The sequence below is a fragment of the Mauremys reevesii genome, linkage group 11 (assembly GCF_016161935.1).
Source record: "Mauremys reevesii isolate NIE-2019 linkage group 11, ASM1616193v1, whole genome shotgun sequence".
Taxonomy (NCBI): Eukaryota; Metazoa; Chordata; order Testudines; family Geoemydidae; genus Mauremys; species Mauremys reevesii.
The window spans coordinates 51,787,229-51,805,756 of NC_052633.1; the positions used below are offsets into that span (position 1 = coordinate 51,787,229).

Genomic DNA, 18,528 nt, shown 5'->3' on the forward strand with positions numbered 1-18,528 from the left:
CCAGGAGCAATGCGGGAGCGTCCAGCTGCAGGGGTAGTTTGGGAACTGCGTCTGCCTACAGCAGGCTGACGTCACCACCTGCACCACCGTCTCTCCTGCAGAGGAACTCCAGTGTGCTGTGCTCTCAACCGCACGGGCAGCAGGCAGGCAAGCCAGCCTTCTGGGCGCCGTGGGTAGCGCGTCAGTCTCATAATCTGAAGGTCCTGAGTTCGATCCTCAGAGAAGGCAGCCTTTTTGCCTCTCGCTAGAGCCCTGACCACTTCTGGCTCGCCCTCCCCCGTGGTTGCTGGAGTCCCCCCGGGCTACTTGGCATCTGGGAAATACCCGCGTATGCAGGTCAAGCAAGCCGACCCCACCTCGAGCCTCTCCCTGATGGTCTAGTGGTCAGGATTTGGCGTTCTCACCGCCACGGCCTGGGTTCGATTCCCAGTCAGGGAAGCAGCGGAGCGGGCGGGCTGGCTGGCTCTCGTCTGCGCTGGCTGCTTTTCTCTCAGCCGCCGCGTTTCAAACCCCTTTGCTAAGAGCTGTCTTTCGAGAAGCTCTTGTATCTCTTCTGCCGCAGCCGCCCTTTCACGCTCCAACTTCCAGGGCCTTTTCCCTCTCCTGCCACCTCAGGCGTTCCTTCCTGCAGCTTCGCTTGTGGGTGGGGCCGTTTTTCTGCTTCCTCTTCTCGAGTGGTGAGGAGGGGAGGCGCTCAGCGCCGTGGCGCGACTTCTGTCGCCACTCGAGGAAGGCTTTTTCTTGCCCGCCCTGCTGAGGATGGCCTGGGGCTCTATGTCCAGGAGCAATTGCGGGAGCGTCCAGCTGCAGGGGTAGTTTGGGGAACTGCGTCTGCCTACAGCAGGCTGACGTCACCACCTGCACCACCGTCTCTCCTGCAGAGGAACTCCAGTGTGCTGTGCTCTCAACCGGCACGGGGCAGCAGGCAGGCAAGCCAGCCTTCTGGGCGCCGTGGGTAGCGCGTCAGTCTCATAATCTGAAGGTCCTGAGTTCGATCCTCAGAGAAGGCAGCCTTTTTGCCTCTCGCTAGAGCCCTGACCACTTCTGGCTCGCCCTCCCCCGTGGTTGCTGGAGTCCCCGGGCTACTTGGCATCTGGGAAATACCCGCGTATGCAGGTCAAGCAAGCCGACCCCACCCTCGAGCCTCTCCTGATGGTCTAGTGGTCAGGATTTGGCGTTCTCACCGCCACGGCCTGGGTTCGATTCCCAGTCAGGAAGCAGCGGAGCGGGCGGGCTGGCTGGCTCGTCTGCGCTGGCTGCTTTTCTCTCAGCCGCGCGTTTCAAACCCCTTTGCTAAGAGCTGTCTTTCGAGAAGCTCTTGTATCTCTTCTGCCGCAGCCGCCCTTTCACGCTCCAACTTCCAGGGCCTTTTCCTCTCCTGCCACCTCAGGCGTTCCTTCCTGCAGCTTCGCTTGTGGGTGGGGCCGTTTTTCTGCTTCCTCTTCTCGAGTGGTGAGGAGGGGAGGCGCTCAGCGCCGTGGCGCGACTTCTGTCGCCACTCGAGGAAGGCTTTTTCTTGCCCGCCCTGCTGAGGATGGCCTGGGGCTCTATGTCCAGGAGCAATGCGGGAGCGTCCAGCTGCAGGGGTAGTTTGGGGAACTGCGTCTGCCTACAGCAGGCTGACGTCACCACCTGCACCACCGTCTCTCCTGCAGAGGAACTCCAGTGTGCTGTGCTCTCAACCGGCACGGGGCAGCAGGCAGGCAAGCCAGCCTTCTGGGCGCCGTGGGTAGCGCGTCAGTCTCATAATCTGAAGGTCCTGAGTTCGATCCTCAGAGAAGGCAGCCTTTTTGCCTCTCGCTAGAGCCCTGACCACTTCTGGCTCGCCCTCCCCCGTGGTTGCTGGAGTCCCCCCGGGCTACTTGGCATCTGGGGGAAATACCCGCGTATGCAGGTCAAGCAAGCCGACCCCACCCCTCGAGCCTCTCCCTGATGGTCTAGTGGTCAGGATTTGGCGTTCTCACCGCCACGGCCTGGGTTCGATTCCCAGTCATTGAAGCAGCGGAGCGGGCGGGCTGGCTGGCTCTCGTCTGCGCTGGCTGCTTTTCTCTCAGCCGCCGCGTTTCAAACCCCTTTGCTAAGAGCTGTCTTTCGAGAAGCTCTTGTATCTCTTCTGCCGCAGCCGCCCTTTCACGCTCCAACTTCCAGGGCCTTTTCCTCTCCTGCCACCTCAGGCGTTCCTTCCTGCAGCTTCGCTTGTGGGTGGGGCCGTTTTTCTGCTTCCTCTTCTCGAGTGGTGAGGAGGGGAGGCGCTCAGCGCCGTGGCGCGACTTCTGTCGCCACTCGAGGAAGGCTTTTTCTTGCCCGCCCTGCTGAGGGATGGCCTGGGGGCTCTATGTCCAGGAGCAATTGCGGGAGCGTCCAGCTGCAGGGGTAGTTTGGGGAACTGCGTCTGCCTACAGCAGGCTGACGTCACCACCTGCACCACCGTCTCTCCTGCAGAGGAACTCCAGTGTGCTGTGCTCTCAACCGGCACGGGGCAGCAGGCAGGCAAGCCAGCCTTCTGGGCGCCGTGGGTAGCGCGTCAGTCTCATAATCTGAAGGTCCTGAGTTCGATCCTCAGAGAAGGCAGCCTTTTTGCCTCTCGCTAGAGCCCTGACCACTTCTGGCTCGCCCTCCCCCGTGGTTGCTGGAGTCCCCGGGCTACTTGGCATCTGGGAAATACCCGCGTATGCAGGTCAAGCAAGCCGACCCCACCCTCGAGCCTCTCCTGATGGTCTAGTGGTCAGGATTTGGCGTTCTCACCGCCACGGCCTGGGTTCGATTCCCAGTCAGGAAGCAGCGGAGCGGGCGGGCTGGCTGGCTCGTCTGCGCTGGCTGCTTTTCTCTCAGCCGCGTTTCAAACCCCTTTGCTAAGAGCTGTCTTTCGAGAAGCTCTTGTATCTCTTCTGCCGCAGCCGCCCTTTCACGCTCCAACTTCCAGGGCCTTTTCCTCTCCTGCCACCTCAGGCGTTCCTTCCTGCAGCTTCGCTTGTGGGTGGGGCCGTTTTTCTGCTTCCTCTTCTCGAGTGGTGAGGAGGGGAGGCGCTCAGCGCCGTGGCGCGACTTCTGTCGCCACTCGAGGAAGGCTTTTTCTTGCCCGCCCTGCTGAGGGATGGCCTGGGGGCTCTATGTCCAGGAGCAATTGCGGGAGCGTCCAGCTGCAGGGGTAGTTTGGGGAACTGCGTCTGCCTACAGCAGGCTGACGTCACCACCTGCACCACCGTCTCTCCTGCAGAGGAACTCCAGTGTGCTGTGCTCTCAACCGGCACGGGGCAGCAGGCAGGCAAGCCAGCCTTCTGGGCGCCGTGGGTAGCGCGTCAGTCTCATAATCTGAAGGTCCTGAGTTCGATCCTCAGAGAAGGCAGCCTTTTTGCCTCTCGCTAGAGCCCTGACCACTTCTGGCTCGCCCTCCCCCGTGGTTGCTGGAGTCCCCCCGGGCTACTTGGCATCTGGGGGAAATACCCGCGTATGCAGGTCAAGCAAGCCGACCCCACCCCTCGAGCCTCTCCCTGATGGTCTAGTGGTCAGGATTTGGCGTTCTCACCGCCACGGCCTGGGTTCGATTCCCAGTCAGGGAAGCAGCGGAGCGGGCGGGCTGGCTGGCTCTCGTCTGCGCTGGCTGCTTTTCTCTCAGCCGCCGCGTTTCAAACCCCTTTGCTAAGAGCTGTCTTTCGAGAAGCTCTTGTATCTCTTCTGCCGCAGCCGCCCTTTCACGCTCCAACTTCCAGGGCCTTTTCCCTCTCCTGCCACCTCAGGCGTTCCTTCCTGCAGCTTCGCTTGTGGGTGGGGCCGTTTTTCTGCTTCCTCTTCTCGAGTGGTGAGGAGGGGAGGCGCTCAGCGCCGTGGCGCGACTTCTGTCGCCACTCGAGGAAGGCTTTTTCTTGCCCGCCCTGCTGAGGGATGGCCTGGGGGCTCTATGTCCAGGAGCAATTGCGGGAGCGTCCAGCTGCAGGGGTAGTTTGGGGAACTGCGTCTGCCTACAGCAGGCTGACGTCACCACCTGCACCACCGTCTCTCCTGCAGAGGAACTCCAGTGTGCTGTGCTCTCAACCGGCACGGGGCAGCAGGCAGGCAAGCCAGCCTTCTGGGCGCCGTGGGTAGCGCGTCAGTCTCATAATCTGAAGGTCCTGAGTTCGATCCTCAGAGAAGGCAGCCTTTTTGCCTCTCGCTAGAGCCCTGACCACTTCTGGCTCGCCCTCCCCCGTGGTTGCTGGAGTCCCCCCGGGCTACTTGGCATCTGGGGGAAATACCCGCGTATGCAGGTCAAGCAAGCCGACCCCACCCCTCGAGCCTCTCCCTGATGGTCTAGTGGTCAGGATTTGGCGTTCTCACCGCCACGGCCTGGGTTCGATTCCCAGTCAGGGAAGCAGCGGAGCGGGCGGGCTGGCTGGCTCTCGTCTGCGCTGGCTGCTTTTCTCTCAGCCGCCGCGTTTCAAACCCCTTTGCTAAGAGCTGTCTTTCGAGAAGCTCTTGTATCTCTTCTGCCGCAGCCGCCCTTTCACGCTCCAACTTCCAGGGCCTTTTCCTCTCCTGCCACCTCAGGCGTTCCTTCCTGCAGCTTCGCTTGTGGGTGGGGCCGTTTTTCTGCTTCCTCTTCTCGAGTGGTGAGGAGGGGAGGCGCTCAGCGCCGTGGCGCGACTTCTGTCGCCACTCGAGGAAGGCTTTTTCTTGCCCGCCCTGCTGAGGGATGGCCTGGGGGCTCTATGTCCAGGAGCAATTGCGGGAGCGTCCAGCTGCAGGGGTAGTTTGGGAACTGCGTCTGCCTACAGCAGGCTGACGTCACCACCTGCACCACCGTCTCTCCTGCAGAGGAACTCCAGTGTGCTGTGCTCTCAACCGCACGGGCAGCAGGCAGGCAAGCCAGCCTTCTGGGCGCCGTGGGTAGCGCGTCAGTCTCATAATCTGAAGGTCCTGAGTTCGATCCTCAGAGAAGGCAGCCTTTTTGCCTCTCGCTAGAGCCCTGACCACTTCTGGCTCGCCCTCCCCCGTGGTTGCTGGAGTCCCCCCGGGCTACTTGGCATCTGGGGGAAATACCCGCGTATGCAGGTCAAGCAAGCCGACCCCACCCTCGAGCCTCTCCTGATGGTCTAGTGGTCAGGATTTGGCGTTCTCACCGCCACGGCCTGGGTTCGATTCCCAGTCAGGGAAGCAGCGGAGCGGGCGGGCTGGCTGGCTCTCGTCTGCGCTGGCTGCTTTTCTCTCAGCCGCCGCGTTTCAAACCCCTTTGCTAAGAGCTGTCTTTCGAGAAGCTCTTGTATCTCTTCTGCCGCAGCCGCCCTTTCACGCTCCAACTTCCAGGGCCTTTTCCCTCTCCTGCCACCTCAGGCGTTCCTTCCTGCAGCTTCGCTTGTGGGTGGGGCCGTTTTTCTGCTTCCTCTTCTCGAGTGGTGAGGAGGGGAGGCGCTCAGCGCCGTGGCGCGACTTCTGTCGCCACTCGAGGAAGGCTTTTTCTTGCCCGCCCTGCTGAGGGATGGCCTGGGGGCTCTATGTCCAGGAGCAATTGCGGGAGCGTCCAGCTGCAGGGGTAGTTTGGGGAACTGCGTCTGCCTACAGCAGGCTGACGTCACCACCTGCACCACCGTCTCTCCTGCAGAGGAACTCCAGTGTGCTGTGCTCTCAACCGCACGGGCAGCAGGCAGGCAAGCCAGCCTTCTGGGCGCCGTGGGTAGCGCGTCAGTCTCATAATCTGAAGGTCCTGAGTTCGATCCTCAGAGAAGGCAGCCTTTTTGCCTCTCGCTAGAGCCCTGACCACTTCTGGCTCGCCCTCCCCCGTGGTTGCTGGAGTCCCCCCGGGCTACTTGGCATCTGGGGGAAATACCCGCGTATGCAGGTCAAGCAAGCCGACCCCACCCTCGAGCCTCTCCCTGATGGTCTAGTGGTCAGGATTTGGCGTTCTCACCGCCACGGCCTGGGTTCGATTCCCAGTCAGGGAAGCAGCGGAGCGGGCGGGCTGGCTGGCTCTCGTCTGCGCTGGCTGCTTTTCTCTCAGCCGCCGCGTTTCAAACCCCTTTGCTAAGAGCTGTCTTTCGAGAAGCTCTTGTATCTCTTCTGCCGCAGCCGCCCTTTCACGCTCCAACTTCCAGGGCCTTTTCCCTCTCCTGCCACCTCAGGCGTTCCTTCCTGCAGCTTCGCTTGTGGGTGGGGCCGTTTTTCTGCTTCCTCTTCTCGAGTGGTGAGGAGGGGAGGCGCTCAGCGCCGTGGCGCGACTTCTGTCGCCACTCGAGGAAGGCTTTTTCTTGCCCGCCCTGCTGAGGGATGGCCTGGGGGCTCTATGTCCAGGAGCAATTGCGGAGCGTCCAGCTGCAGGGGTAGTTTGGGGAACTGCGTCTGCCTACAGCAGGCTGACGTCACCACCTGCACCACCGTCTCTCCTGCAGAGGAACTCCAGTGTGCTGTGCTCTCAACCGGCACGGGGCAGCAGGCAGGCAAGCCAGCCTTCTGGGCGCCGTGGGTAGCGCGTCAGTCTCATAATCTGAAGGTCCTGAGTTCGATCCTCAGAGAAGGCAGCCTTTTTGCCTCTCGCTAGAGCCCTGACCACTTCTGGCTCGCCCTCCCGTGGTTGCTGGAGTCCCCGGGCTACTTGGCATCTGGGGAAATACCCGCGTATGCAGGTCAAGCAAGCCGACCCCACCTCGAGCCTCTCCTGATGGTATAGTGGTCAGTATTTGGCGATCTCAACGCCACGGCCTGGGGTCGATTACCAGTCAGGGAAGCAGCGGAGCGTGCGGGCTGGCTCGCTCTCGACTGCGCTGGCTGCTTTACTCTCAGACGCCGCGATTCAAACCCCTTTGCTAAGAGCTGTCTTTCGAGAAGCTCTTGTATCTCTTCTGCCGCAGCCGCCCTTTCACGCTCCAACTTCCAGGGCCTTTTCCCTCTCCTGCCACCTCAGGCGTTCCTTCCTGCAGCTTCGCTTGTGGGTGGGGCCGTTTTTCTGCTTCCTCTTCTCGAGTGGTGAGGAGGGGAGGCGCTCAGCGCCGTGGCGCGACTTCTGTCGCCACTCGAGGAAGGCTTTTTCTTGCCCGCCCTGCTGAGGGATGGCCTGGGGGCTCTATGTCCAGGAGCAATTGCGGGAGCGTCCAGCTGCAGGGGTAGTTTGGGGAACTGCGTCTGCCTACAGCAGGCTGACGTCACCACCTGCACCACCGTCTCTCCTGCAGAGGAACTCCAGTGTGCTGTGCTCTCAACCGCACGGGCAGCAGGCAGGCAAGCCAGCCTTCTGGGCGCCGTGGGTAGCGCGTCAGTCTCATAATCTGAAGGTCCTGAGTTCGATCCTCAGAGAAGGCAGCCTTTTGCCTCTCGCTAGAGCCCTGACCACTTCTGGCTCGCCTCCCCGTGGTTGCTGGAGTCCCCGGGCTACTTGGCATCTGGGAAATACCCGCGTATGCAGGTCAAGCAAGCCGACCCCACCCTCGAGCCTCTCCTGATGGTCTAGTGGTCAGGATTTGGCGTTCTCACCGCCACGGCCTGGGTTCGATTCCCAGTCAGGAAGCAGCGGAGCGGGCGGGCTGGCTGGCTCTCGCCTGCGCTGGCTGCTTTTCTCTCAGCCGCCGCGTTTCAAACCCCTTTGCTAAGAGCTGTCTTTCGAGAAGCTCTTGTATCTCTTCTGCCGCAGCCGCCCTTTCACGCTCCAACTTCCAGGGCCTTTTCCCTCTCCTGCCACCTCAGGCGTTCCTTCCTGCAGCTTCGCTTGTGGGTGGGGCCGTTTTCTGCTTCCTCTTCTCGAGTGGTGAGGAGGGGAGGCGCTCAGCGCCGTGGCGCGACTTCTGTCGCCACTCGAGGAAGGCTTTTTCTTGCCCGCCCTGCTGAGGGATGGCCTGGGGGCTCTATGTCCAGGAGCAATTGCGGAGCGTCCAGCTGCAGGGGTAGTTTGGGGAACTGCGCCTGCCTACAGCAGGCTGACGTCACCACCTGCACCACCGTCTCTCCTGCAGAGGAACTCCAGTGTGCTGTGCTCTCAACCGGCACGGGGCAGCAGGCAGGCAAGCCAGCCTTCTGGGCGCCGTGGGTAGCGCGTCAGTCTCATAATCTGAAGGTCCTGAGTTCGATCCTCAGAGAAGGCAGCCTTTTTGCCTCTCGCTAGAGCCCTGACCACTTCTGGCTCGCCCTCCCCCGTGGTTGCTGGAGTCCCCCCGGGCTACTTGGCATCTGGGGGAAATACCCGCGATGCAGGTCAAGCAAGCCGACCCCACCCCTCGAGCCTCTCCTGATGGTCTAGTGGTCAGGATTTGGCGTTCTCACCGCCACGGCCTGGGTTCGATTCCCAGTCAGGAAGCAGCGGAGCGGGCGGGCTGGCTGGCTCGCCTGCGCTGGCTGCTTTTCTCTCAGCCGCCGCGTTTCAAACCCCTTTGCTAAGAGCTGTCTTTCGAGAAGCTCTTGTATCTCTTCTGCCGCAGCCGCCCTTTCACGCTCCAACTTCCAGGGCCTTTTCCCTCTCCTGCCACCTCAGGCGTTCCTTCCTGCAGCTTCGCTTGTGGGTGGGGCCGTTTTTCTGCTTCCTCTTCTCGAGTGGTGAGGAGGGGAGGCGCTCAGCGCCGTGGCGCGACTTCTGTCGCCACTCGAGGAAGGCTTTTTCTTGCCCGCCCTGCTGAGGGATGGCCTGGGGGCTCTATGTCCAGGAGCAATGCGGAGCGTCCAGCTGCAGGGGTAGTTTGGGGAACTGCGTCTGCCTACAGCAGGCTGACGTCACCACCTGCACCACCGTCTCTCCTGCAGAGGAACTCCAGTGTGCTGTGCTCTCAACCGCACGGGCAGCAGGCAGGCAAGCCAGCCTTCTGGGCGCCGTGGGTAGCGCGTCAGTCTCATAATCTGAAGGTCCTGAGTTCGATCCTCAGAGAAGGCAGCCTTTTTGCCTCTCGCTAGAGCCCTGACCACTTCTGGCTCGCCCTCCCCCGTGGTTGCTGGAGTCCCCCCGGGCTACTTGGCATCTGGGGGAAATACCCGCGTATGCAGGTCAAGCAAGCCGACCCCACCCTCGAGCCTCTCCTGATGGTCTAGTGGTCAGGATTTGGCGTTCTCACCGCCACGGCCTGGGTTCGATTCCCAGTCAGGAAGCAGCGGAGCGGGCGGGCTGGCTGGCTCTCGCCTGCGCTGGCTGCTTTTCTCTCAGCCGCTGCGTTTCAAACCCCTTTGCTAAGAGCTGTCTTTCGAGAAGCTCTTGTATCTCTTCTGCCGCAGCCGCCCTTTCACGCTCCAACTTCCAGGGCCTTTTCCTCTCCTGCCACCTCAGGCGTTCCTTCCTGCAGCTTCGCTTGTGGGTGGGGCCGTTTTCTGCTTCCTCTTCTCGAGTGGTGAGGAGGGGAGGCGCTCAGCGCCGTGGCGCGACTTCTGTCGCCACTCGAGGAAGGCTTTTTCTTGCCCGCCCTGCTGAGGGATGGCCTGGGGGCTCTATGTCCAGGAGCAATTGCGGAGCGTCCAGCTGCAGGGGTAGTTTGGGGAACTGCGTCTGCCTACAGCAGGCTGACGTCCCCACCTGCACCACCGTCTCTCCTGCAGAGGAACTCCAGTGTGCTGTGCGCTCAACCGCACGGGGCAGCAGGCAGGCAAGCCAGCCTTCTGGGCGCCGTGGGTAGCGCGTCAGTCTCATAATCTGAAGGTCCTGAGTTCGATCCTCAGAGAAGGCAGCCTTTTTGCCTCTCGCTAGAGCCCTGACCACTTCTGGCTCGCCCTCCCCGTGGTTGCTGGAGTCCCCGGGCTACTTGGCATCTGGGGAAATACCCGCGTATGCAGGTCAAGCAAGCCGACCCCACCCTCGAGCCTCTCCCTGATGGTCTAGTGGTCAGGATTTGGCGTTCTCACCGCCACGGCCTGGGTTCGATTCCCAGTCAGGAAGCAGCGGAGCGGGCGGGCTGGCTGGCTCTCGCCTGCGCTGGCTGCTTTTCTCTCAGCCGCTGCGTTTCAAACCCCTTTGCTAAGAGCTGTCTTTCGAGAAGCTCTTGTATCTCTTCTGCCGCAGCCGCCCTTTCACGCTCCAACTTCCAGGGCCTTTTCCCTCTCCTGCCACCTCAGGCGTTCCTTCCTGCAGCTTCGCTTGTGGGTGGGGCCGTTTTTCTGCTTCCTCTTCTCGAGTGGTGAGGAGGGGAGGCGCTCAGCGCCGTGGCGCGACTTCTGTCGCCACTCGAGGAAGGCTTTTTCTTGCCCGCCCTGCTGAGGGATGGCCTGGGGGCTCTATGTCCAGGAGCAATTGCGGGAGCGCCCAGCTGCAGGGGTAGTTTGGGGAACTGCGCCTGCCTACAGCAGGCTGACGTCACCACCTGCACCACCGTCTCTCCTGCAGAGGAACTCCAGTGTGCTGTGCTCTCAACCGCACGGGGCAGCAGGCAGGCAAGCCAGCCTTCTGGGCGCCGTGGGTAGCGCGTCAGTCTCATAATCTGAAGGTCCTGAGTTCGATCCTCAGAGAAGGCAGCCTTTTTGCCTCTCGCTAGAGCCCTGACCACTTCTGGCTCGCCCTCCCCCGTGGTTGCTGGAGTCCCCCCGGGCTACTTGGCATCTGGGGGAAATACCCGCGTATGCAGGTCAAGCAAGCCGACCCCACCCTCGAGCCTCTCCTGATGGTCTAGTGGTCAGGATTTGGCGTTCTCACCGCCACGGCCTGGGTTCGATTCCCAGTCAGGAAGCAGCGGAGCGGGCGGGCTGGCTGGCTCGCCTGCGCTGGCTGCTTTTCTCTCAGCCGCTGCGTTTCAAACCCCTTTGCTAAGAGCTGTCTTTCGAGAAGCTCTTGTATCTCTTCTGCCGCAGCCGCCCTTTCACGCTCCAACTTCCAGGGCCTTTTCCTCTCCTGCCACCTCAGGCGTTCCTTCCTGCAGCTTCGCTTGTGGGTGGGGCCGTTTTTCTGCTTCCTCTTCTCGAGTGGTGAGGAGGGGAGGCGCTCAGCGCCGTGGCGCGACTTCTGTCGCCACTCGAGGAAGGCTTTTTCTTGCCCGCCCTGCTGAGGGATGGCCTGGGGGCTCTATGTCCAGGAGCAATTGCGGAGCGCCCAGCTGCAGGGGTAGTTTGGGGAACTGCGTCTGCCTACAGCAGGCTGACGTCACCACCTGCACCACCGTCTCTCCTGCAGAGGAACTCCAGTGTGCTGTGCTCTCAACCGGCACGGGGCAGCAGGCAGGCAAGCCAGCCTTCTGGGCGCCGTGGGTAGCGCGTCAGTCTCATAATCTGAAGGTCCTGAGTTCGATCCTCAGAGAAGGCAGCCTTTTTGCCTCTCGCTAGAGCCCTGACCACTTCTGGCTCGCAGCTCCCCCGTGGTTGCTGGAGTCCCCCCGGGCTACTTGGCATCTGGGGGAAATACCCGCGTATGCAGGTCAAGCAAGCCGACCCCACCCTCGAGCCTCTCCTGATGGTCTAGTGGTCAGGATTTGGCGTTCTCACCGCCACGGCGTGGGGTCGATTCCCAGTCAGGGAAGCAGCGGAGCGGGCGGGCTGGCAGGCTCTCGACTGCGCTGGCTGCTTTTCTCTCAGCCGCCGCGTTTCAAACCCCTTTCCTAAGAGCTGTCTGTCGAGAAGCTCTTGTATCTCTTCTGCCGCAGCCGCCCTTTCACGCTCCAACTTCCAGGGCCTTTTCCTCTCCTGCCACCTCAGGCGTTCCTTCCTGCAGCTTCGCTTGTGGGTGGGGCCGTTTTCTGCTTCCTCTTCTCGAGTGGTGAGGAGGAGGCGCTCAGCGCCGTGGCGCGCCTGCTGGCGCCCCTCGAGGCAGGCTTTTTCGGGCCCGCCCTGCTGAGGGATGGCCTGGGGGCACTAGGTCCAGGAGCAATTGCGGGAGCGTCCAGCTGCTGGGGTAGTTTGGGGAACTGCGTCTGCCTACAGCAGGCTGACGTCACCTCCTGCACCACCGTCTCTCCTGCAGAGGAACTCCAGTGTGCTGTGCTCTCAACCGCACGGGCAGCAGGCAGGCAAGCCAGCCTTCTGGGTGCCGTGGGTAGCGCGTCAGTCTCATAATCTGAAGGTCCTGAGTTCGATCCTCAGAGAAGGCAGCCTTTTGCCTCTCGCTAGAGCCCTGACCACTTCTGGCTCGCCCTCCCCGTGGTTGCTGGAGTCCCCGGGCTACTTGGCATCTGGGGAAATACCCGCGTATGCAGGTCAAGCAAGCCGACCCCACCCTCGAGCCTCTCCCTGATGGTCTAGTGGTCAGGATTTGGCGTTCTCACCGCCACGGCCTGGGTTCGATTCCCAGTCAGGAAGCAGCGGAGCGGGCGGGCTGGCTGGCTCGCCTGCGCTGGCTGCTTTTCTCTCAGCCGCGCGTTTCAAACCCCTTTGCTAAGAGCTGTCTTTCGAGAAGCTCTTGTATCTCTTCTGCCGCAGCCGCCCTTTCACGCTCCAACTTCCAGGGCCTTTTCCTCTCCTGCCACCTCAGGCGTTCCTTCCTGCAGCTTCGCTTGTGGGTGGGGCCGTTTTTCTGCTTCCTCTTCTCGAGTGGTGAGGAGGGGAGGCGCTCAGCGCCGTGGCGCGACTTCTGTCGCCACTCGAGGAAGGCTTTTTCTTGCCCGCCCTGCTGAGGGATGGCCTGGGGGCTCTATGTCCAGGAGCAATTGCGGAGCGCCCAGCTGCAGGGGTAGTTTGGGAACTGCGTCTGCCTACAGCAGGCTGACGTCACCACCTGCACCACCGTCTCTCCTGCAGAGGAACTCCAGTGTGCTGTGCTCTCAACCGCACGGGGCAGCAGGCAGGCAAGCCAGCCTTCTGGGCGCCGTGGGTAGCGCGTCAGTCTCATAATCTGAAGGTCCTGAGTTCGATCCTCAGAGAAGGCAGCCTTTTTGCCTCTCGCTAGAGCCCTGACCACTTCTGGCTCGCCCTCCCCCGTGGTTGCTGGAGTCCCCCCGGGCTACTTGGCATCTGGGGGAAATACCCGCGTATGCAGGTCAAGCACGCCGACCCCACACATCTAGCCTCTCCATGATGGTCGAGAGGTCAGGATTTGGCGTTCTCACCGCAACGGCCTGGGTTAGATTACCAGTCAGGAAGCAGCGGAGCGGGCGGGCTGGCTGGCTCTCGCCTGCGCTGGCTGCTTTTCTCTCAGCCGCCGCGTTTCAAACCCCTTTGCTAAGAGCTGTCTTTCGAGAAGCTCTTGTATCTCTTCTGCCGCAGCCGCCCTTTCACGCTCCAACTTCCAGGGCCTTTTCCCTCTCCTGCCACCTCAGGCGTTCCTTCCTGCAGCTTCGCTTGTGGGTGGGGCCGTTTTCTGCTTCCTCTTCTCGAGTGGTGAGGAGGGGAGGCGCTCAGCGCCGTGGCGCGACTTCTGTCGCCACTCGAGGAAGGCTTTTTCTTGCCCGCCCTGCTGAGGGATGGCCTGGGGGCTCTATGTCCAGGAGCAATTGCGGGAGCGTCCAGCTGCAGGGGTAGTTTGGGGAACTGCGCCTGCCTACAGCAGGCTGACGTCACCACCTGCACCACCGTCTCTCCTGCAGAGGAACTCCAGTGTGCTGTGCTCTCAACCGCACGGGCAGCAGGCAGGCAAGCCAGCCTTCTGGGCGCCGTGGGTAGCGCGTCAGTCTCATAATCTGAAGGTCCTGAGTTCGATCCTCAGAGAAGGCAGCCTTTTTGCCTCTCGCTAGAGCCCTGACCACTTCTGGCTCGCCCTCCCCCGTGGTTGCTGGAGTCCCCCCGGGCTACTTGGCATCTGGGGGAAATACCCGCGTATGCAGGTCAAGCAAGCCGACCCCACCCTCGAGCCTCTCCTGATGGTCTAGTGGTCAGGATTTGGCGTTCTGACCGCCACGGCCTGGGGTCGATTCCCAGTCCGGGGAGCAGCGGAGCGGGCGGGCTGGCTGGCTGTCGGCGGCGCTGGCTGCTTTTCTCTCAGCCGCTGTTTCAAACCCCTTTGCTAAGAGCTGTCTTTCGAGAAGCTCTTGTATCTCTTCTGCCGCAGCCGCCCTTTCACGCTCCAACTTCCAGGGCCTTTTCCCTCTCCTGCCACCTCAGGCGTTCCTTCCTGCAGCTTCGCTTGTGGGTGGGGCCGTTTTTCTGCTTCCTCTTCTCGAGTGGTGAGGAGGGGAGGCGCGCAGCGCCGTGGCGCGACTTCTGTCGCCACTCGAGGAAGGCTTTTTCTTGCCCGCCCTGCTGAGGGATGGCCTGGGGCTCTATGTCCAGGAGCAATTGCGGAGCGCCCAGCTGCAGGGGTAGTTTGGGGAACTGCGCCTGCCTACAGCAGGCTGACGTCACCACCTGCACCACCGTCTCTCCTGCAGAGGAACTCCAGTGTGCTGTGCTCTCAACCGCACGGGCAGCAGGCAGGCCAGCCAGCCTTCTGGGCGCCGTGGGTAGCGCGTCAGTCTCATAATCTGAAGGTCCTGAGTTCGATCCTCAGAGAAGGCAGCCTTTTTGCCTCTCGCTAGAGCCCTGACCACTTCTGGCTCGCCCTCCCCCGTGGTTGCTGGAGTCCCCCCGGGCTACTTGGCATCTGGGAAATACCCGCATGCAGGTCAAGCAAGCCGACCCCACCCCTCGAGCCTCTCCCTGATGGTCTAGTGGTCAGAATTTGGCGTTCTCACCGCCACGGCCTGGGTTCGATTCCCAGTCAGGGAAGCAGCGGAGCGGGCGGGCTGGCTGGCTCTCGTATGTGCTGGCTGCTTTTCTCTCAGCCGCCGCGTTTCAAACCCCTTTGCTAAGAGCTGTCTTTCGAGAAGCTCTTGTATCTCTTCTGCCGCAGCCGCCCTTTCACGCTCCAACTTCCAGGGCCTTTTCCTCTCCTGCCACCTCAGGCGTTCCTTCCTGCAGCTTCGCTTGTGGGTGGGGCCGTTTTCTGCTTCCTCTTCTCGAGTGGTGAGGAGGAGGCGCTCAGCGCCGTGGCGCGACTTCTGTCGCCACTCGAGGAAGGCTTTTCTTGCCCGCCCTGCTGAGGGATGGCCTGGGGCTCTATGTCCAGGAGCAATTGCGGAGCGCCCAGCTGCAGGGGTAGTTTGGGGAACTGCGCCTGCCTACAGCAGGCTGACGTCACCACCTGCACCACCGTCTCTCCTGCAGAGGAACTCCAGTGTGCTGTGCTCTCAACCGCACGGGCAGCAGGCAGGCAAGCCAGCCTTCTGGGCGCCGTGGGTAGCGCGTCAGTCTCATAATCTGAAGGTCCTGAGTTCGATCCTCAGAGAAGGCAGCCTTTTGCCTCTCGCTAGAGCCCTGACCACTTCTGGCTCGCCTCCCCGTGGTTGCTGGAGTCCCCGGGCTACTTGGCATCTGGGGAAATACCCGCGTATGCAGGTCAAGCAAGCCGACCCCACCCTCGAGCCTCTCCTGATGGTCTAGTGGTCAGGATTTGGCGTTCTCACCGCCACGGCCTGGGTTCGATTCCCAGTCAGGGAAGCAGCGGAGCGGGCGGGCTGGCTGGCTCTCGGCTGCGCTGGCTGCTTTTCTCTCAGCCGCCGCGTTTCAAACCCCTTTGCTAAGAGCTGTCTTTCGAGAAGCTCTTGTATCTCTTCTGCCGCAGCCGCCCTTTCACGCTCCAACTTCCAGGGCCTTTTCCCTCTCCTGCCACCTCAGGCGTTCCTTCCTGCAGCTTCGCTTGTGGGTGGGGCCGTTTTTCTGCTTCCTCTTCTCGAGTGGTGAGGAGGGGAGGCGCTCAGCGCCGTGGCGCGACTTCTGTCGCCACTCGAGGAAGGCTTTTTCTTGCCCGCCCTGCTGAGGGATGGCCTGGGGGCTCTATGTCCAGGAGCAATTGCGGGAGCGTCCAGCTGCAGGGGTAGTTTGGGGAACTGCGTCTGCCTACAGCAGGCTGACGTCACCACCTGCACCACCGTCTCTCCTGCAGAGGAACTCCAGTGTGCTGTGCTCTCAACCGGCACGGGGCAGCAGGCAGGCAAGCCAGCCTTCTGGGCGCCGTGGGTAGCGCGTCAGTCTCATAATCTGAAGGTCCTGAGTTCGATCCTCAGAGAAGGCAGCCTTTTTGCCTCTCGCTAGAGCCCTGACCACTTCTGGCTCGCCCTCCCCCGTGGTTGCTGGAGTCCCCCCGGGCTACTTGGCATCTGGGGGAAATACCCGCATGCAGGTCAAGCAAGCCGACCCCACCCTCGAGCCTCCCTGATGGTCTAGTGGTCAGGATTTGGCGTTCTCACCGCCACGGCCTGGGTTCGATTCCCAGTCAGGGAAGCAGCGGAGCGGGCGGGCTGGCTGGCTCTCGTCTGCGCTGGCTGCTTTTCTCTCAGCCGCCGCGTTTCAAACCCCTTTGCTAAGAGCTGTCTTTCGAGAAGCTCTTGTATCTCTTCTGCCGCAGCCGCCCTTTCACGCTCCAACTTCCAGGGCCTTTTCCCTCTCCTGCCACCTCAGGCGTTCCTTCCTGCAGCTTCGCTTGTGGGTGGGGCCGTTTTTCTGCTTCCTCTTCTCGAGTGGTGAGGAGGGGAGGCGCTCAGCGCCGTGGCGCGACTTCTGTCGCCACTCGAGGAAGGCTTTTTCTTGCCCGCCCTGCTGAGGGATGGCCTGGGGGCTCTATGTCCAGGAGCAATTGCGGGAGCGTCCAGCTGCAGGGGTAGTTTGGGGAACTGCGTCTGCCTACAGCAGGCTGACGTCACCACCTGCACCACCGTCTCTCCTGCAGAGGAACTCCAGTGTGCTGTGCTCTCAACCGGCACGGGGCAGCAGGCAGGCAAGCCAGCCTTCTGGGCGCCGTGGGTAGCGCGTCAGTCTCATAATCTGAAGGTCCTGAGTTCGATCCTCAGAGAAGGCAGCCTTTTTGCCTCTCGCTAGAGCCCTGACCACTTCTGGCTCGCCCTCCCCCGTGGTTGCTGGAGTCCCCCCGGGCTACTTGGCATCTGGGGGAAATACCCGCGTATGCAGGTCAAGCAAGCCGACCCCACCCTCGAGCCTCTCCTGATGGTCTAGTGGTCAGGATTTGGCGTTCTCACCGCCACGGCCTGGGTTCGATTCCCAGTCAGGAAGCAGCGGAGCGGGCGGGCTGGCTGGCTCGCCTGCGCTGGCTGCTTTTCTCTCAGCCGCCGCGTTTCAAACCCCTTTGCTAAGAGCTGTCTTTCGAGAAGCTCTTGTATCTCTTCTGCCGCAGCCGCCCTTTCACGCTCCAACTTCCAGGGCCTTTTCCCTCTCCTGCCACCTCAGGCGTTCCTTCCTGCAGCTTCGCTTGTGGGTGGGGCCGTTTTTCTGCTTCCTCTTCTCGAGTGGTGAGGAGGGGAGGCGCTCAGCGCCGTGGCGCGACTTCTGTCGCCACTCGAGGAAGGCTTTTTCTTGCCCGCCCTGCTGAGGGATGGCCTGGGGGCTCTATGTCCAGGAGCAATTGCGGGAGCGCCCAGCTGCAGGGGTAGTTTGGGGAACTGCGTCTGCCTACAGCAGGCTGACGTCACCACCTGCACCACCGTCTCTCCTGCAGAGGAACTCCAGTGTGCTGTGCTCTCAACCGGCACGGGGCAGCAGGCAGGCAAGCCAGCCTTCTGGGCGCCGTGGGTAGCGCGTCAGTCTCATAATCTGAAGGTCCTGAGTTCGATCCTCAGAGAAGGCAGCCTTTTTGCCTCTCGCTAGAGCCCTGACCACTTCTGGCTCGCCCTCCCCCGTGGTTGCTGGAGTCCCCCCGGGCTACTTGGCATCTGGGGGAAATACCCGCGTATGCAGGTCAAGCAAGCCGACCCCACCCCTCGAGCCTCTCCCTGATGGTCTAGTGGTCAGGATTTGGCGTTCTCACCGCCACGGCCTGGGTTCGATTCCCAGTCAGGGAAGCAGCGGAGCGGGCGGGCTGGCTGGCTCTCGTCTGCGCTGGCTGCTTTTCTCTCAGCCGCCGCGTTTCAAACCCCTTTGCTAAGAGCTGTCTTTCGAGAAGCTCTTGTATCTCTTCTGACGCAGCCGCCCTTTCACGCTCCAACTTCCAGGGCCTTTTCCCTCTCCTGCCACCTCAGGCGTTCCTTCCTGCAGCTTCGCTTGTGGGTGGGGCCGTTTTTCTGCTTCCTCTTCTCGAGTGGTGAGGAGGGGAGGCGCTCAGCGCCGTGGCGCGACTTCTGTCGCCACTCGAGGAAGGCTTTTTCTTGCCCGCCCTGCTGAGGGATGGCCTGGGGGCTCTATGTCCAGGAGCAATTGCGGGAGCGTCCAGCTGCAGGGTTAGTCTGGGGAACTGACGTCACCACCTGCACCACCGTCTCTCCTGCAGAGGAACTCCAGTGTGCTGTGCTCTCAACCGGCACGGGCAGCAGGCAGGCAAGCCAGCCTTCTGGGTGCCGTGGGTAGCACGTCAGTCTCATAATCTGAAGGTCCTGAGTTTGAGCCTCAGAGAAGGCAGCCTTTTTGCCTCTCGCTAGAGCCCTGACCACTTCTGGCTCGCCCTCCCCCGTGGTTGCTGGAGTCCAGGATTCTCCCCGTGCTACTTGGCAGCTGGGTGGAAATACTCATGCATGCACATTGAGTAACTGCCTAGATGTTCTAGTTGTCAGGATTTGCCCTTTTCAGACGAATGTTTGTTCCTTTTTTTCTGTCATTGCTTTAAGTATTTTTATTTCCAAGGGAAGTTAACTTATCTGTCATCCCATTGGCAAGATAATATACGACATCTCCTCCCTTCTTTTTCATTACCATTTCTTTAACAGTAGGACGCAGTTCCTCTTTTCAAATGCAAGGACTACAGGTTCAGCAGATTGT

The 18,528-nt window shown here is 61.6% G+C and overlaps 41 non-coding genes across 41 annotated transcripts; all 41 read left to right on the forward strand.

Moving 5' to 3' along the window:
* The first annotated feature begins 155 nt into the window (after window positions 1–155).
* Window positions 156–228, forward strand: TRNAM-CAU. The gene has a single exon. It is a non-coding gene; the product is annotated as a tRNA-Met (tRNA).
* Window positions 229–366: 138 nt separating this feature from the next.
* On the forward strand, window positions 367–438 carry TRNAE-CUC. Its single transcript has one exon. It is a non-coding gene; the product is annotated as a tRNA-Glu (tRNA).
* Window positions 439–937: 499 nt separating this feature from the next.
* On the forward strand, window positions 938–1,010 carry TRNAM-CAU. Its single transcript has one exon. It is a non-coding gene; the product is annotated as a tRNA-Met (tRNA).
* A 136-nt stretch (window positions 1,011–1,146) lies between these two features.
* TRNAE-CUC lies at window positions 1,147–1,218 on the forward strand. Its single transcript has one exon. It is a non-coding gene; the product is annotated as a tRNA-Glu (tRNA).
* Window positions 1,219–1,711: 493 nt separating this feature from the next.
* Window positions 1,712–1,784, forward strand: TRNAM-CAU. Its single transcript has one exon. It is a non-coding gene; the product is annotated as a tRNA-Met (tRNA).
* Window positions 1,785–1,926: 142 nt separating this feature from the next.
* Window positions 1,927–1,998, forward strand: TRNAE-CUC. The gene has a single exon. It is a non-coding gene; the product is annotated as a tRNA-Glu (tRNA).
* Window positions 1,999–2,498: 500 nt separating this feature from the next.
* Window positions 2,499–2,571, forward strand: TRNAM-CAU. The gene has a single exon. It is a non-coding gene; the product is annotated as a tRNA-Met (tRNA).
* A 136-nt stretch (window positions 2,572–2,707) lies between these two features.
* Window positions 2,708–2,779, forward strand: TRNAE-CUC. The gene has a single exon. It is a non-coding gene; the product is annotated as a tRNA-Glu (tRNA).
* A 494-nt stretch (window positions 2,780–3,273) lies between these two features.
* On the forward strand, window positions 3,274–3,346 carry TRNAM-CAU. The gene has a single exon. It is a non-coding gene; the product is annotated as a tRNA-Met (tRNA).
* A 142-nt stretch (window positions 3,347–3,488) lies between these two features.
* On the forward strand, window positions 3,489–3,560 carry TRNAE-CUC. Its single transcript has one exon. It is a non-coding gene; the product is annotated as a tRNA-Glu (tRNA).
* Window positions 3,561–4,061: 501 nt separating this feature from the next.
* TRNAM-CAU lies at window positions 4,062–4,134 on the forward strand. The gene has a single exon. It is a non-coding gene; the product is annotated as a tRNA-Met (tRNA).
* Window positions 4,135–4,276: 142 nt separating this feature from the next.
* Window positions 4,277–4,348, forward strand: TRNAE-CUC. The gene has a single exon. It is a non-coding gene; the product is annotated as a tRNA-Glu (tRNA).
* A 497-nt stretch (window positions 4,349–4,845) lies between these two features.
* On the forward strand, window positions 4,846–4,918 carry TRNAM-CAU. The gene has a single exon. It is a non-coding gene; the product is annotated as a tRNA-Met (tRNA).
* A 139-nt stretch (window positions 4,919–5,057) lies between these two features.
* On the forward strand, window positions 5,058–5,130 carry TRNAE-CUC. Its single transcript has one exon. It is a non-coding gene; the product is annotated as a tRNA-Glu (tRNA).
* A 499-nt stretch (window positions 5,131–5,629) lies between these two features.
* On the forward strand, window positions 5,630–5,702 carry TRNAM-CAU. The gene has a single exon. It is a non-coding gene; the product is annotated as a tRNA-Met (tRNA).
* A 141-nt stretch (window positions 5,703–5,843) lies between these two features.
* On the forward strand, window positions 5,844–5,915 carry TRNAE-CUC. Its single transcript has one exon. It is a non-coding gene; the product is annotated as a tRNA-Glu (tRNA).
* A 500-nt stretch (window positions 5,916–6,415) lies between these two features.
* On the forward strand, window positions 6,416–6,488 carry TRNAM-CAU. The gene has a single exon. It is a non-coding gene; the product is annotated as a tRNA-Met (tRNA).
* A 705-nt stretch (window positions 6,489–7,193) lies between these two features.
* On the forward strand, window positions 7,194–7,266 carry TRNAM-CAU. The gene has a single exon. It is a non-coding gene; the product is annotated as a tRNA-Met (tRNA).
* Window positions 7,267–7,399: 133 nt separating this feature from the next.
* On the forward strand, window positions 7,400–7,471 carry TRNAE-CUC. The gene has a single exon. It is a non-coding gene; the product is annotated as a tRNA-Glu (tRNA).
* A 498-nt stretch (window positions 7,472–7,969) lies between these two features.
* Window positions 7,970–8,042, forward strand: TRNAM-CAU. The gene has a single exon. It is a non-coding gene; the product is annotated as a tRNA-Met (tRNA).
* A 140-nt stretch (window positions 8,043–8,182) lies between these two features.
* On the forward strand, window positions 8,183–8,254 carry TRNAE-CUC. Its single transcript has one exon. It is a non-coding gene; the product is annotated as a tRNA-Glu (tRNA).
* A 494-nt stretch (window positions 8,255–8,748) lies between these two features.
* Window positions 8,749–8,821, forward strand: TRNAM-CAU. Its single transcript has one exon. It is a non-coding gene; the product is annotated as a tRNA-Met (tRNA).
* Window positions 8,822–8,961: 140 nt separating this feature from the next.
* On the forward strand, window positions 8,962–9,033 carry TRNAE-CUC. The gene has a single exon. It is a non-coding gene; the product is annotated as a tRNA-Glu (tRNA).
* Window positions 9,034–9,529: 496 nt separating this feature from the next.
* On the forward strand, window positions 9,530–9,602 carry TRNAM-CAU. Its single transcript has one exon. It is a non-coding gene; the product is annotated as a tRNA-Met (tRNA).
* Window positions 9,603–9,739: 137 nt separating this feature from the next.
* Window positions 9,740–9,811, forward strand: TRNAE-CUC. The gene has a single exon. It is a non-coding gene; the product is annotated as a tRNA-Glu (tRNA).
* A 499-nt stretch (window positions 9,812–10,310) lies between these two features.
* Window positions 10,311–10,383, forward strand: TRNAM-CAU. The gene has a single exon. It is a non-coding gene; the product is annotated as a tRNA-Met (tRNA).
* A 140-nt stretch (window positions 10,384–10,523) lies between these two features.
* Window positions 10,524–10,595, forward strand: TRNAE-CUC. The gene has a single exon. It is a non-coding gene; the product is annotated as a tRNA-Glu (tRNA).
* Window positions 10,596–11,091: 496 nt separating this feature from the next.
* Window positions 11,092–11,164, forward strand: TRNAM-CAU. The gene has a single exon. It is a non-coding gene; the product is annotated as a tRNA-Met (tRNA).
* Window positions 11,165–12,081: 917 nt separating this feature from the next.
* Window positions 12,082–12,153, forward strand: TRNAE-CUC. The gene has a single exon. It is a non-coding gene; the product is annotated as a tRNA-Glu (tRNA).
* Window positions 12,154–12,646: 493 nt separating this feature from the next.
* TRNAM-CAU lies at window positions 12,647–12,719 on the forward strand. The gene has a single exon. It is a non-coding gene; the product is annotated as a tRNA-Met (tRNA).
* Window positions 12,720–13,430: 711 nt separating this feature from the next.
* On the forward strand, window positions 13,431–13,503 carry TRNAM-CAU. The gene has a single exon. It is a non-coding gene; the product is annotated as a tRNA-Met (tRNA).
* A 707-nt stretch (window positions 13,504–14,210) lies between these two features.
* On the forward strand, window positions 14,211–14,283 carry TRNAM-CAU. The gene has a single exon. It is a non-coding gene; the product is annotated as a tRNA-Met (tRNA).
* A 138-nt stretch (window positions 14,284–14,421) lies between these two features.
* Window positions 14,422–14,493, forward strand: TRNAE-CUC. Its single transcript has one exon. It is a non-coding gene; the product is annotated as a tRNA-Glu (tRNA).
* Window positions 14,494–14,985: 492 nt separating this feature from the next.
* TRNAM-CAU lies at window positions 14,986–15,058 on the forward strand. The gene has a single exon. It is a non-coding gene; the product is annotated as a tRNA-Met (tRNA).
* A 133-nt stretch (window positions 15,059–15,191) lies between these two features.
* TRNAE-CUC lies at window positions 15,192–15,264 on the forward strand. Its single transcript has one exon. It is a non-coding gene; the product is annotated as a tRNA-Glu (tRNA).
* A 501-nt stretch (window positions 15,265–15,765) lies between these two features.
* On the forward strand, window positions 15,766–15,838 carry TRNAM-CAU. Its single transcript has one exon. It is a non-coding gene; the product is annotated as a tRNA-Met (tRNA).
* A 137-nt stretch (window positions 15,839–15,975) lies between these two features.
* TRNAE-CUC lies at window positions 15,976–16,047 on the forward strand. Its single transcript has one exon. It is a non-coding gene; the product is annotated as a tRNA-Glu (tRNA).
* A 501-nt stretch (window positions 16,048–16,548) lies between these two features.
* Window positions 16,549–16,621, forward strand: TRNAM-CAU. The gene has a single exon. It is a non-coding gene; the product is annotated as a tRNA-Met (tRNA).
* Window positions 16,622–16,761: 140 nt separating this feature from the next.
* On the forward strand, window positions 16,762–16,833 carry TRNAE-CUC. The gene has a single exon. It is a non-coding gene; the product is annotated as a tRNA-Glu (tRNA).
* Window positions 16,834–17,331: 498 nt separating this feature from the next.
* On the forward strand, window positions 17,332–17,404 carry TRNAM-CAU. The gene has a single exon. It is a non-coding gene; the product is annotated as a tRNA-Met (tRNA).
* A 142-nt stretch (window positions 17,405–17,546) lies between these two features.
* On the forward strand, window positions 17,547–17,618 carry TRNAE-CUC. The gene has a single exon. It is a non-coding gene; the product is annotated as a tRNA-Glu (tRNA).
* The last annotated feature ends 910 nt before the right edge of the window (window positions 17,619–18,528 follow it).